Genomic DNA, 13,774 nt, shown 5'->3' with positions numbered 1-13,774 from the left:
TCCTTTTATTGAACTACAAATAAATGCTAAAAGCATATTTTTACAAAATCCCCAAATACGTGGTCATTTTCTATTTCTTTTTATTCAAATTCCAGCTTAACTAAACTGTGGTCAGGCTACCTGTTCTACATAATCTTAATCCTTTGAGACTTAGTTTAAGGCCCCCGGTAGGACCAATCTTTGAAAATTTGAAGTCAAATGTTTATTAGTTGGCTGTGGTATTTTATTTATATACAGTCATAGACCACATTAATTTTGTTCAAAGTTCTAATCATTAAAACTTTCCTCTACCAGGATCCCTGTGTTCTTGTGTTTGGATGTGGTCCTCACAGCCGTATAAATGCATGACTCCTATCCTAGATTTTTGTCTGCTTAGCTTACACCATGCAAGTCTTTACACCATGATCATAAATTTGACCACTTCTTGTACTTTTGTCAATTTTTGTTTTATGTATTTTGTGATTACATTAGTAATATGCAAAGTTAAAGCTGCCATTATCTTTAAGCCAAGTTAAACTCTGATCATTATGATATGTCCTTTCTCTTGATAATACTTTGTGTGTGTGTCAAAGCCTCTTTTATATACCAATAATACAACACCATTTTCTTTTTTTTTTTATATTAAGTAATCGTTATGCCCAACGCAGGCCTCAAACTCATGACCCTGAGATCAAGAGTCACATGCTCCACTGACTGAGTCAGCCAGGTGTCACCATACCAGTTTTCTTTATTTTTTAAAGATTTTTTATTTATGTATTGGTTTGTTTGAGAGAGAATGTGCACCAGAGAGCACAAGTGGTACAGAGGGAGAAGCAGGCTGCCCATCAAGCAAGGAGCCCAATGCAGGGCTAGATCCCAGAACCCTGGTATCATGACCTGAGCTGAAGGCAGATGCCTAACCAACTGAGCTACCCAGGCATCCCACCAGTTTTCTTTTTCATAGAATTTCTATACTACATCTTCTATCCTTTTATTTTTGACCTGTCTCCTATATACAGCACAAGAGTGGATTTTTAAAATCCAGAATGATATCTTTATGTTTTAACTGCAGTATTTAACAAATTTATATTAAATATGAATGTTGACATATGAGTTTAATTCTATAACCCTATTTTGTGCTATTTTCCCATCTGTCCTTTCTTACCTCTCTTCTTTTTTAAATCATCCATTCTCTCCCCTCTACTTTTACAGAATACACTGTTTCTGTTCTTTAGTAATTACCTTTAAAAAAGAACATGTAGGGTTTACCAAGTTCAAAGTTAAAGGAGTCTACCCCTTCCCCTAATTCCATTACCTTTTCTTCCTTCAGTGTAACTGTTTTCATGTATTAAATCCTACCTTTTTATAGCCACCACCCTCACGCCAAACATTACTATTACTCTTTTATGTTTGTTTAGAGCAAACCAAATATTCACCACCTTCTTTATTCCCTGCTTGTATAGCTTACTCCTTCCATTCGCCATTACTTGCCCTCCAAAAACATCCTCCAGAATTTCCTGTAGCAAGGGTCTGTCACTAATTACCTGTCTTGATTTTTGCCTTAAAAGTGATCTTGGTTTTTTGGATTCTTGATTTTTCCACCACTTTAGTTCCTATATATCACTACACTGTCTACATATGAATGTTTTTTCAATTTTTGGATGGGTGCCTCATCCATTCTGTCAAACCCTCAGGCGTTATCTCGTCCGATACTGGCTCTGGCCCACGATCTCTCTCCTCTCGAACCCCAATTAGACAGGCTTCTCAGCCTATCCTCCTTGGTTCTTAATTGGTCTCAGAAATTATTCATCTCTTTGATTCTCTAAGATGAAATCTGTGCATTTTATTCTGCTCTTTTAGTTCACTTACTCTCTTCAACCTGCTGGGTTTTTAATTACAATTAACGAGCTGCTCATATCTAGAAGTTGTCCCTGATTCCTTTTTAAAATTTGCTAGATCATTTCACAGTTTCCTTTCCTTGTATGTTTTTTTATCTTGTCTATTACTTTAAGTATAGTAAGAAGCAGTGTTTAATATCGGAGTCAATCCCTCTGCTGTCTGGTATTTTCACAGACCTGTTCTTGCTGGTCCTCATTCATGGCGCTCTGCGTTTTTTTGGGTTTACTTACTCTTACCTGCAGACTGCTCACTTCCCTGTGGAAACTACACATGGGGATTCACTAAGCCTGGAATAAGGGGGCGGTCTTTCAAAGATCTGCTCATCCACTCACTTGAAGGATGGCCCAGGAGCACTATCTGCCCAGGTCAAGTCTAAAATAAAGAATTTTAAAATTGGCTGGAGAACATCCTTCCACTGAGGTCATGGCATCTGCATGAGGTACAGCTTGTGAGTACAAGCTCTCAGGAGGGGAATGGGCTTATTTCTGGGTCACCTTCACCCTGGAGACGCAGGTAGCAGTCTTTTGCGGTTCCAGCTCCAAGGGAGCAGGGTCTTCCATTATACTGCCCCCCTGTGCCCAGAGATGCCATCAAAATTCAGTTTGCCCTGTGTGCAAAATGCCCTAAGGGTTGGGCTCACTGTCCACGTCAGTCCTTTCACTGAGGTTTTGGCCTCCTCAGTATCTTCCAAGAGAAAACAACCTAAGTGTCCATCGTTAGATGAATGGACAAAAAAAGAGATGGTATACTTTATACACACACGCTCATACCGGAATATTACTCAGGCAAAGTAAAGAGTGAAATCTTGTCAGTTGCAACATGGACACACCTTGAGAATATTATGCTGAATGAGATAAGCCAGACAGGGAAGGTCAAGTATCATGTGATTTCACTTATGTCATAATGTAAAACCCAAAAAACAAATGATCCAAATAGAACCAAATCCAGATTCAGTTACAAAGAACAATGTGGTGGTTACCAGAGGGGAGGGAGGTTGCAAGTGGGGGGAGGTGAAATAGGTGAAGAGAATCGAGAGGCTCAAACTCCAATTACAAAATAAATTATGTCATGGGGATGTAATATACACCATGGGGAATAAAGTCCATAATACTCTATCAACTTTGCTCAATGATAAACGGGAACTAAATCTACTGTGTGATCAGTTCTCAATGTATACAAATCACTGTTGTACACATGAAGTGGAATATTATATACCAATTACAGCTCGTAAAAAAGGAAAATAACTTCCATGCCATTCCATGCTTTTGAGGTGCTTTTTATCTGTTTTCTACCTGCCCTGCCCTACTCCAGTCAGAAGGCTGGTCCAGACCACCCAATCACAGGAACACACTGGACCCTCACTTCTTGGGGCTACTGGCATTTGTCACTACTGTGCCAAGAGACACTGATATTTGGCATCTCTAGCCGAAAGAAATCCCAGCCAGCAGAGCTCTTAAAAGAAAAAGGTGATCATCCCTGCTATGTGACAGAAGGTTGGTTGTACTAGGTAGACTTGCAAATCCAGACTTGGATAGACATCCAACCCAAGAAGCGGGCAGTCTGCAGGGTGTCCCTGCACTACCTACCTGGGCTCTACACAAGGATTCTAGGAGGTGGGAGGATCGTCAGATTAGAAATGTGTGGGGAAGGGCTCAATGATACCTGGTCCTCAACTGCTGGCTCCTTTGTTTTTAAGAAATCTCCTTAATACTCCAACACTCATTACCTTAACCTGGGGATGGGGATCTGAAAACTTAGACCCCAGATCAAGGCTCTCCCTTCAGTTAACGAAGGGGAGCTGCGAAAAGGAGCTGCCTTTCCACTTGAATTTGCGGTGAAGAGGTATCCTTTGCTCATCGACAACAACACCTGACCCTCTTTCACGGACTTCTCGCAAAGGCCAATCTCAGATTAATGAATTCCATGGTCAAATGTTCCCATCTCTGTGACAAAGGAGAAGTATGATATGAGTGAGTTTTCTTATTAATAGCGATGGTAACTCAAACTTCATTCTCATTCCTTTTTATTATTTTTTTAAGATTTTATTTATTCATGAGAGACAGAGAGAAAGAGAGGAAGAGACACAGGCAGAGGGAGAGGGAGAGGCCGGCTCCTCGAAGGGAGCTCAATGCAGGACTCGATCCCAGGACTCTGGGATCATGACCTGAGCCAAAGGCAAATGCTCAACCACTGAGCCACTCAAGCACCCCTCTGGTTACTTTTTAAAATCAGCCACTGCAGAATATATTCTAAACCCTCCCATCCTGCTGGTGGGATAAATAAATAATAAATCCTGCACCTTGGGGAAAAATCTGGCCTCTCTTCTAAAGCTGAGCATATGCTTCCTTGAGGCTTGTAATCCCACTCCTAGGAATAGGCCCGACAGCTATGTGGATAAGTGGTCACCATGGTGAGGGGCAGGACTTTATATTTTATAATGTAATTCCTACCCTATTATAATATGAGCCCCCGATTAGAAACTGCCCAAGTACCCGTGCAGAGTGACAGGGGCACTGGTGACAGACTCACAAGCCAGAGTAGCACATGACAATGACAAGCCCAACAGCACAGATGACTCCCTTCAGCACGCCCAATGAAAGGCCCAAGAGAGCATAAGCCGTGTGATGCCATTCACGTCAAGCTCAAACCCAGTGGGGTGGATCTGCACCAGATACCAGCAGAGCAGCTACCCTTGGGGCTGGGCAGCAGCTGGGGGGGGGGGAGAAGAGGAACTGGGTGCAGGGTAATATTCTTTGATGTGCTGGATAAAATAGGGTGATCAGTTTGTGGAAGTTTAAAACTGGGCTGTAGACTATTTACAGAGCACTTTGCTGCTTATGTATTTTACTTTACTAGAAAGTTTGGGGCACCTGGGTGGCTCAATGGTCGAGCATCTGACTTCAGCTCAGGGTGTGATCCTGGGGTTCCAGGATCGAGTCCCACATCAAGCTCCCAGAGAAAGGAGCCTGCTTCTCCCTCTGCCTGTGTCTCCACCTCTCTCTCTTTATCTCTCATGAATAAACAAATAAAAATATGTTTTAAAGTTTAAAAATATACATGCCCACTCTGATAGGAAGCTACAGCTTGTGGGAGCTGGAGAAGGAGCATCTTCAGTGCCTGGGGCGTCTGGGGCACCAGCCCTCTCTTGGGCACTATGGTGTAGCCAGGGGCAAGAAGTACAGTCATCTCCCGCCTTCACATGGCCACACCCACCCACTATGCAGTCCCCCAAACCGAATTCCAAAAATCCAACTGTTCAGATTAAGTCTCCAACTCAATAAGCTCCCAACTTAGAAGGGAAGCCAGCTAACACAGAACACAGGGGCTGGGCTTGAGTCGTGGCTAAAGGTGACCTTTTCATTGTCCTTGACACACCACCGTAAGTCTTCCTTAAGGGTGTCAATAATTCAGAGTGCCTGGGTGGTTCTGTAGGTTAATTGTCTGCTTTGGCTCAGGTCATGATCCCAGGGTCCTAGGATGGAGCCCCAAGTTGGGCTCCCTGCTCAGCGGGGAGTCTGCTTCTCCCTCTTCCCCTGCTGTTCCCCCCTGCCTGTGCTCTCTGGTTCTCTCTCTTATCAAATAAATAAATAAAATCTTTTTTAAAAAAGGGGGTATCAATAAGTCATCTTCTCTTTAGCAATGACTCCTTCTTTTCCTCAATCACTGTGACTACTACTAAATTCTGGAAATTACTATTTCTTTTCTGACTTTTACAAATATCTAGAACTCAGAAAGAAAGTGTATTCAGGGGGATCCCTGGGTGGCTCAGTGGTTTAGTGCCTGCCTTCGGCCCAGGGCGTGATCCTGGAGTCCTGGGATCGAGTCCCACATTGGGCTCCCTGCATGAAGCCTGCTTCTCCCTCTGCCTGTGTCTCTCGCGCGCTCTCGCTCTCGCTCTCTCTCTGTCTCTCATGAATAAATAAATAAAATCTTAAAAAAAAAAAAAGAAAAGAAAGTGTATTCAACAGAAATAAGGCTAGATCTAATTCCTACTCCAGAGGAGTCTCAACTGAAAAGGAAACAGTTCAGATGTCATCGAGAGGTACACTTTAACACTGAATGAGAAGTTCCAGAGAAACATACCACCTGGCAGAACAAGTGCCTTCACCCTTCCAGGTAAAATGAGGAGGACAGATGGTCCCGTCACCAAAAATGAGAAACCCAGGACTAACTTTTCATTTTTTTTGCCCAAAAGCAAAAGCAGGAAGAGTGGAGAAGAAACAAAAGAAGGGGGGTAGACCTGAAATGGACTCTTACCACCTACCAGACCACCTGCCTCAACCATCTTCTCCCACCTCCCTGGCTTCCAGGACCAAGTCCTCCAAGGACAGTGAACTCCGTGCGGGAGGCAGGAGGTTAATCTCATCAATTCCTGTGCTCCTCAAAGTCTGACTAAAAGAGAGAAGAAAATGCCAACTACAAGAAAAGAATTTTCCTCCTCCCACAAAGGAACACTCTTGCTCACTGAACACAAAAATCCACCTCTTCTCAGAGAGAGCCAACACATTGTTCAAAGCAAAAATAACATTTTCTTTCCTGGTGAGCGTGTTGTCGCTGATCTACACTCAGTTACTCTCCGAGCCTCACCTAATGCTCATCAGCCTTGGGAGGAAATCGAGGGAGCTTGCTGGGTGCTCTCCTCCCAGAAGCACGAGCAGCAGGGAAGGGCCTAGCCCTGGTGAGAGGCACCCTGACCCGGGCAGTGGGCTGTGGAGAACGAGGCCCACAGAGATTCACAGAACTAGCCTGGAGGCTTAGGGAACCTGGGGGAGAGCCAATGCCCAGGCCTCCCACTAAGGGTCACTTCAAACCCCGGGCTCCGTGGGCAGAGCAGGATCGTCCCCATATGACAGCATTCCTCCATGAATGTTACTGTCAACCTCTCAACTGGAGCCAGGCTGGAGGGAATCCAAAATTCACTTGGCTTCATAATATGTTTTTTGTGTTTATATGTGATGCTCTAGGAATCCTGACTACTTTAGGCTAAACAATAATATACTCTCATAGAACATGAACACTAGAAAATCCTCTCCCCATTAGCTCAGCAAGGATGGGCATCCACTGTGTGCCAGTCACTGTTCCAGGCATTAGGAATACCTCAGGGAAATACAACAGACACACCCCTGCACCAGTAGACAGTCACATATGCAACATGTCAGACTGGTAAGAATGATGAGAAAGCTATACAGAGAGGTGGGACAGGGAGCAGGGATGAGGGTGGAGGATCGCTAGGCAGGGGAGTCGAGGTGCCACTTCACAGACCTGAAAAGATGGGGGAGAAAGCCAGGTGGCCATCTAAGAAACAGCATGCTAGGGATAGCAAGAGCAGGTGTAAAGGCCCCAGGCAAAAAAAAAGAAAAAAGAAAAAAGCATGCCTGAGGAACAGAGAAGGCCAGTGGTGACTGGAGCAGAGGACACGATGACAGGAGTGAAGCCAATGCATTGTGAAAGCAGGACTCTTGGAGGCCACTGTAAAGACTCTGGCCAAGGAGGGTCTTGAACAGAGAAGTGATACGGCCTGCTCTGGGAACAGACCAGAAAGTAGAGGGTGAGGGCAAAAACAGGGACACCTCCTCAGAGCTAATGAAGTAACCCGCAAAAGATAGGAGAGGAGTTTGGACTTGGGGGGACAGTGAGGGTATCAATGGAAGTGGTGAGAACAGTTGCATTCTTGCTCTACTTTGAAGGTGGAGTTTTGCTGTTGTACAGAATACAAAAAGGAGAAAGCAAGGAATTAAGGATAAACCAAATTTTGTGGCCTGTAAAAGGGGGCAACTGGCCTACTTTCATTTTACATGAAAAGGAAACTCAAACCCAGGAAGGCTAAGTCAGGTCCAAGCTCACATCACTTATTTCTGGGACAAAAATCACAACCAGTGCTTCTCTCTCTGTCCCTAACCTGCAGCTCAGCAGGAGACAGTGGTGACCACTCAAGTCATACCTGGACGCCCTCCAACTCCTCTCTGCTCTCAGATGCCGGCGTAGACAGTGCCCTCTCAGGCACTGCCAATACCAAGCACTAATGTAAACCAGGGTAGGGTGCTGGTGAGTGAGAGCCACAGGCCCTGCCCAGAGAGGATGACCAAGTCCATGTCTGCCATACAAGAAAGCCGACCAGCTGTGCTCACACATTTCCATTCTCTCCAAAAGAACCCCCAAATCTAGATTTTAACAAAACAAATCTCCTTTAAAAGGTGGCTTAGTTGTTTAGTAACATAAGGCTGGCCAAACAAATCTCACATACAGGCCAAGTTCAGTCCATGCAGGGCATCATCCTGGAACCAGTCTCAAGACAGCCTAAAAGATAGACCTGGTTCACTCACCCCTTGACCAGGGTTAGGGCATGGAATTAAAGGTTTCAGTTTATAAAGGTCTTTTATACCAACTTTTCAGCCAGCAGATGACATTCATTATCACTGTAAATAGCTGATAACTTCCAGAACAATCTTAGTGAACTCCTTTCCAACCAAAATGAGAGTAAGTGGCTACCCATCATTCCGGGTTCTGTGCTAACTTTGGTTTTACCTTATTCTACATGGAGGACTAAGATAAGCCCACTATTACAACCAAGAATTCAAAAAAGCTTCCCAAATATCATCCGATGATCCTTTCAAAGTTGTATAGAGCATAACAGAGCCCTGCAAATGACCCAGGAAACAACTTATGTCAGCCAAGTAGGAAAACACCAATATACTGCTATGTTTAAGGACCAGCAGCAGATGTTCCAATCTTGCCAAAATAATCAAATTTAGAAATTACAAAACTTTCCTCATAAGTCAAAGTTTCTTCCCATTGCTAGACTTTGGGATACACATGTCACTCGCTGCGCTTAAGGGAAACACATTAAATGTGTCTGGTTTTTATCTTTTTTTTTTTTTTAAGATTTTATTTATTTATTTGTGAGAGAGCAAGCAAGCATGTGCACACGCATTCACAAGGAGAGGGAGAAGCAGACTTTCCACTGAGCAGGAAGCCCAACACTAAGGCTTGATCCCAGGACCCTGAGATCATGACCTGAGCCAAAGTTAGATGCTTAACGGACTAAGCCACCCAGGCGCCCCAGATGTGTCTGTTTTTTATTTTTTTAATTTTTAAAAAAGATTTTATTTATTTATTCATGAGAGAGACACAGAGAGAGGCAGAGACACAGGCAGAGGGAGAAGCAGGCTCCATGCAGGGAGCCGGATGTGGGACTTGATCCCAGGACCCTGGGATCATGCTCTGAGCCAAAGGCAGATGCTCAACCGCTGAGCCACCCAGTCGTCCCGTGTCTGTTTTTTAGATGTGGGGGTCGGGTTGCCAGTTTCAAGAGACTCATCAGAATCTGTCTGCCTAAGAAAACAGCCTCCTAGGAAGTCCCGAGTTAATTTTCTATACTGCTGGATAGCCTTCCTGCCCAGGCTCTCACACAGAATTAAATATTAACTTTCCCTACAAGCCATATGCTGTCTGCACAATACCTATTTGGCTTGGTACAGCTGACCATTTTGATGCTGCTGATACGAGGTTAAGAATTTCCCCCAGGGTAGGGCCACTATCTGTGCTGCTCACCCCCACCCCACTTTTTTTCTTAGTATGCAATTTACAAGGCGCACAAAGAGGCAGAAATCAATGTTTTCTAAAGGTGATCTCTTATTAGGGCAAAGCCCAGGAACTGCCACTAGTCAATTGTTTTTGACCTATTAAATGGGCATGTTATATGGTTCAACATGATAATATTCCTAAATCAAGAAGAGACTTGGGTGTTTAAAGAATTCCAGCTACCTTAAACTCGAAAGAAGAAAGAAAGAAAAGAAAGAAAAGAAAGGAAGAAAGAAAAAAGAAAGAAAGAAAGAGAAAGAAAGAAAGAGAAAGTAAAGAAAAGAAAAAGAATTCCAGCTATCTCTAGATCAGCACTATCCAGAAATTTCTATGATAATGGAATGATCTAAATCTGCACAGCAAACGTGTGGCTACGGAGCATGTGAAATACAGCTAGTATGACTATGAAATAGTTTTTAATTTTACTTGATTGTACTTGTTTTAAACTTAAACAGCTCTATGTGGCTACTGTATTAGACAACATAGTTTTAGAGGATAGTTTCTTCACACAAGAAACAGGTCTCACTCACTTATATTTATAGTTTTGACGGCCCAGTATACAGGAGACATTTGATAAAGAAATGAAAAATATCTTCTTGCACTGCACACATTTTCAATCAGCTGTCTACCTTTCTTCCTCTGAAGCTCTTAATTCTGATCTTCTAGTGCTACATCCTCCCTTGGGTAGTTACTATTCCAGCAAATGTGGAATTACTGGGCCCTGAGGGTGAACATTCAGAAGGCCACGCCCACAATGCCCAGCAGCTGGGCAACAGGAACTGGCCTGACCATCACCTGACCTGCTAGGCCTCCATGTTCCCATCCACAGAATGGGAACAACCACACCTCTTCTACAGAATGGGGCTACTACAATGCCTAGATATATGTCCAAATTGTGGACTCCGATTCTCAACAGTAAACCTTAGAAACCAAGCTGAGCTCAGCTTGAGATGTCCAATGAAGCAGCTGGCTAACTAAGGAGAATATTAACAGCTATGGCAGTCTACCTCACTTGGTTAACATTTATCATGCTACAGGCCAAGCCTTACCTACTGTAAGCCCTGGATGTACAGCTGGATAGCACAGTCTCTGCCTTCCTAATTCTGACTGACCGTTATTTCTTCCCCTCCAGAAACAAGATTTTAGAGAACAAAAATCTGCTGTCTCCAAAGAACTTTTGGGTCCCTGTCATTCATTAAAGTCCCCAGAGATAAAAGAACAAGTAAGAATCTGGAGTCCTGACTTTTAAAAGGTGTCCCTGTTACACAACAAACCAATATTCCAATTGAATCATTTCCATTCAATTACGTAGGCAGAATTTGGAACTAATTATTGCAACCTGTTGACTTAGGGATCACTTCAGCAAAGAGTTTCATTGCTTAAATGTGACTCAATGATTCAGGATTTATCTAAAAATCGCCCACCACCAAAAAATATTCATGCATCAAGGTACCACTCTAACTTATCTCTTTAGAGATGTTCAGAGGCTGATTCCTAACTATGAAAGAAAGGAATCCTGTTACAGCATGGTGCCTATGGCTCTACCCACTGGACATCCACTGTTCCCAAACCCCAAGACAGCATTCTTGTTCCTGTCTCAGCTGCCCTGCAAACCACATGTGCATTGCTCTGGGCAAGGGAAAACAGTCTCCTAGGAGGGATGCCCCCACTTTTCCTCCTTTGTGTAAATAGAGAGGAAAGTGGCATCTCTGGGACCTCATCAGAACTGGAAGGTTCTTTCTGGAAAGGAAACAGGTTGGCAGCCCATAGTGGGGCTGACCTTTGCAAACACTTCATAAAGTAATGGAGACATCAGCACCATAAGCAGCATGCTGCAGGATCACCAAGACTTCTCTGATATCACATTAAGAGGATGTTAAAAAGAACAAGCACAGAAGGAACACGTAGGGAGGGAGGTAGAGTCAACAGGAGAACATTCCCCAACCGTGTAGGGCTGGTGTAAAATGTGCAGCTGTCCCTCCCGGGAGTGCTGGAAAGAAGACCTGGGTCTCCAGGAACCTTCAGCAGCCAGAGCTCTAAAGAGGAGATCTCTAGCCTAGGATGTTCAGGCCATAGTGGGCCCACTGCCCCAAGCTCCAAAAAGGACCATCCAGATGCCCCCACCCTGCAGGTTCCAGCACAGTAAGCAAATAGTGAGGTGGGAGGCTCCCAAGCACCCTTCAAAGTTTCATTTCCTTGGTGCTTCCCAGTCTCTGCTGCGGACCTCTGACCTCCAGGAGTTATTGCCAAACTGCCTTCTGTTTGCACAAGGTCCTGGTTTTTCCCAGCACTTGCTGGGGAGGCTGCCCCGACCCTACTGTGAGTGGGTGGTAGATCTCCGGGCCACAGATAAGGAGACCCGGGTTCAGAGAGGTTAAGGGGACGTGCGCAGAGGGTCCGGAGGGTGAGGGCTGCGAGTGGAATCCAGACTTTGGGACTCAGTGAGTCCTCGGCCTGCGACAGGCAGGCTGGAGGCTGAACCAGGCTCCACCTCCCTCTCCGGCCCCGCAAGCCCCTAAAAACCATTCCAGCAGTAACAGGCAACACTTGTTGGCTACTCCGCACGCGTGCTGGGTCTTCACAGCTTTTCTCTCGAGTGTAGAAGCCACCGGCAGCTCCGTTTGTAAGATGGGAAGGAAAGCAGACACCCGGAGTGGAGGCAGCTCGGGCCAGGTCAGCCTCAGTGCTGCGGGGGCCTCGGGAGCCCACTCCCCTGTCCGTCACACCGCGACGAGCTGCCACTTAGGATCCGTCGTGCGGGGAAGGGTCCCTGGCGCTTCCCAGACTCGCTGCTCGAAGCGCGCACCCCAGGCCGCCCTTCCTCATCGCGGGGCGCGGGCCGGGGGTGCCCGCCTCCGCCTCCGCCTGGGCCCGGGCCCGGTCCCGGTCCCGGTCCCGCCGGCCCATTCATCGTGGCGCGGGCGGGGCGGACCGGGCAGGGCCCGGGTGGCCCCGTCGGCCCGCCGGGCGCCCTCGCGCCGAGCTGCGCGCTGCCCGGCCGGGAAACGGCGCCCCGGCCCCGCCGCCAGGGGGAGCAGGGAGCCGCCGCCCGCGCTCCGGGAAGTGGCCACCGCGGCCGCCCCGGCGTCCCAACCCCGGACGGCCCGGTCCCCGCACGGCGCCCCCCGCGGCCCCGGCCCGCCCCGTCGCGGCCGCCCGCACCCCCGAGGCGCCCCCAGGCCGCAGCCCGCAGGCGGGCGTGCTCGGCCCGCGGGCGCCCATTCAACCCGCCCTCCCCCGCCGGCCCCGCCGCCTTCCGCCCGCCCCCCCGCCCCTCCAGCCCGGACTCCAGCCCGGCAACGTCATCCGGCCGCTTCCCGAAACTTAACCCCTTCCTCCGCCAGCCGCGCGCCGCCCGCCGCCCGCCCGCCCCGCCCCGCCGCCAACTTTCTTCGCCCAACTTCGGAGCGCGCCGGCCAGCCCGACGGCCGCAGGGAGGGAGGGGCCGCCACGTCGCGCAGCCCGGCCGCCGCAGGTGCCCCCGACGGCCAGCGGCCAGAGGTCCGCCCCGGGCGCGCTCGGCCGCCGCCCCTGCACGGGGCTCGCCCGGCACACGCCCCCGGCCCGCCCCGACCCCGACCCCGACCCCGACCCCGAGGGTCTGCGGCCGCAGCGACGGCTGGCAGCGGGCGGGGAGGGGCGGCGGCGGCGGCGGCGGCGGGGAGGGGCCGCCAAGGAGACGTGTCACTCGCCGAGCGGCCACCCCGGCCCCGGCGCCCCGACGGCCCGGCCCGCGCGCCGCCGCCGCCGCCGCCGCCGCCGCAGGGCCCGGCCAAGTTTCTTACCTGCAGCCGGAGACGCGGGAGGGAGAGCGAAAGGGCAGGAGCCGCCGCCGCCGCCGCCGCCGCCGCGGAGCCGGGAGAGAGGAGCCGGCCGAGCCTCCGCCGAGAAGCCGCCCCGAGCAGCTGCAGGCGCCGCGACCCCACCGCCGTCCGCCCCGTCCGCCGTCCGCTCCGGCCGCTCGCTGGCTGCGTGCGCGCGTGTGGAGTCGTGGCACTTTCTGCCTCGGAGCTGGCGAACGGCCCCCTCCGCCGGGATCGCCGCCTCCTGCCTTCCCCGCCGGGCCAGCCATTCATCGAGCCGCCTCTCCCCATTGGTCCGCGCCCCGCCACTCTGCGGGCCGCCGGCCAATCAGCGCTCAGACGGCCGAGCCGCGGCGGCGGCCATTGGCCGGAGAGGAGGGTCTCCGCCTCGGCCAATGGGAGAGGGGAGGAGCTGCGGGGAGCCGCGGGGGGCGGGGCCGGGAGGGGCGGGGTCGCGCGGTGCGGCGCTCGGCCCAGCGCGGGGGCGGGGCGGGGCCGCAACGCCCCGCCAA

At 49.0% G+C, this 13,774-nt stretch overlaps 1 protein-coding gene across 5 annotated transcripts in view; it reads right to left on the bottom strand.

Annotated features, from left to right (window-relative positions):
- Positions 1-13,461, bottom strand: part of RRBP1 (ribosome binding protein 1) — a 65,318-nt gene extending 51,857 nt beyond the window's left edge. For all 5 annotated transcript variants that reach the window (XM_038571535.1, XM_038571537.1, XM_038571539.1 and 2 more), the window contains exon 1: positions 13,245-13,461. The gene's annotated coding sequence lies outside the window, so the exon portion shown is untranslated. The remainder of the gene's footprint in view (positions 1-13,244) is intronic.
- Between the last annotated feature and the right edge of the window lie 313 nt (positions 13,462-13,774).

Source organism: Canis lupus, chromosome 24 (assembly GCF_011100685.1).
Source record: "Canis lupus familiaris isolate Mischka breed German Shepherd chromosome 24, alternate assembly UU_Cfam_GSD_1.0, whole genome shotgun sequence".
NCBI lineage: Eukaryota > Metazoa > Chordata > Mammalia > Carnivora > Canidae > Canis > Canis lupus.
This window is presented reverse-complemented; position numbering and strand designations above follow the sequence as displayed.